The 1,176-nt window shown below is 26.4% G+C and overlaps 1 non-coding gene across 1 annotated transcript; it reads left to right on the forward strand.

Moving 5' to 3' along the window:
- The first annotated feature begins 205 nt into the window (after positions 1-205).
- Positions 206-287, forward strand: TRNAS-GCU (transfer RNA serine (anticodon GCU)). Its single transcript has one exon. It is a non-coding gene; the product is annotated as a tRNA-Ser (tRNA).
- Positions 288-1,176: the final 889 nt, after the last annotated feature.

A 1,176-nucleotide genomic window follows, 5' to 3' on the forward strand; every position in this document is an offset into this window, starting at 1 on the left:
CTACTACGAAATGTAAAATCTTTATTAAAAAAAATCGACAATGATTAAAATATTATCAATAAAGTGATTAAAATATTACGAATACATTTATAGAAGAACAATAATACGATGTATGACAATCGTATGATCACATTATAAAGAAAGAAAGTTATCATGTAATAAAAGTAATTTTGAATTAGTATATTCAATACTCGAAAAGAAATATGACGAGGTGGCCGAGTGGTTAAGGCGATGGACTGCTAATCCATTGGGCTCTGCCCGCGTGGGTTCGAATCCCATCCTCGTCGAAAGCGAAATATTTTGCTTAGTGTTTGAATTAGAAGTTAATGACGATTCCATATGCTTGATTCGTCTTTTTTTTTAAAATATTTTTTTTTACGGACGTGTGAAAGTTAGTAAGAATTATTAATTTTAGAAGTGACGACTACCCCTCCCTTTATGTATGTTTATATAGTTAAAGAAAATATATTAGTTTTATATAAAAGCGATTTATCTAATTAATAAATTAGAATAGAATAAGCTAAAATTTTTACTTAAAAGGAATTCTGACGGAAAGCAAAGTTTTCCGAAACCATCCTATTAGAATCAGTTAAAAATATGTAATAATAATGAAAGAATTCGAGCATAGGAACAATTCTTTTGAATTTAAAATGACTGAATTTCAATAATAAATATTTCATATGAAAGAGAAATCAAGGAATTAAATTTAAACTACATATTAAGAATGTCTTATGAGTGTGTTTATGCTTTATCTCTAGAATTGCAAAATAGCAAAATTAATTCTAGTAAATATTTAATTTTAATTATTTTTCCCGAAGAATTAAAACTAATAATTAAAACATAAATTGTGATACCAGGCAGTCAGTTCACAAGCACTTTATTCTTCGCAAAACTTTTTACTTATCTAATTTGGCTTTATTTTTCCGCTGAAGAATACTCAAAATAACAATATATTATATTTCAATACCTAGATGGCGCTATAAAAGAGGATGAAAATTCTACATTTTGTTTCATTCCAATCAGCAAAAGCTTGGTGGCGCTATCTATTGAAACTTCTACGAAATTACTTATGAGCAAAATTTGCAGACTTTTTTTATTAATAGTATTAATAAAAAATAAAAAATTCTTTTAACATTGATTAAATTCACAAGAACAAAAATATCTTTATAGTATACA

This window comes from Parasteatoda tepidariorum, chromosome 6, assembly GCF_982258835.1.
Source record: "Parasteatoda tepidariorum strain Cologne lab strain chromosome 6, Ptep-v5.0, whole genome shotgun sequence".
NCBI lineage: Eukaryota > Metazoa > Arthropoda > Arachnida > Araneae > Theridiidae > Parasteatoda > Parasteatoda tepidariorum.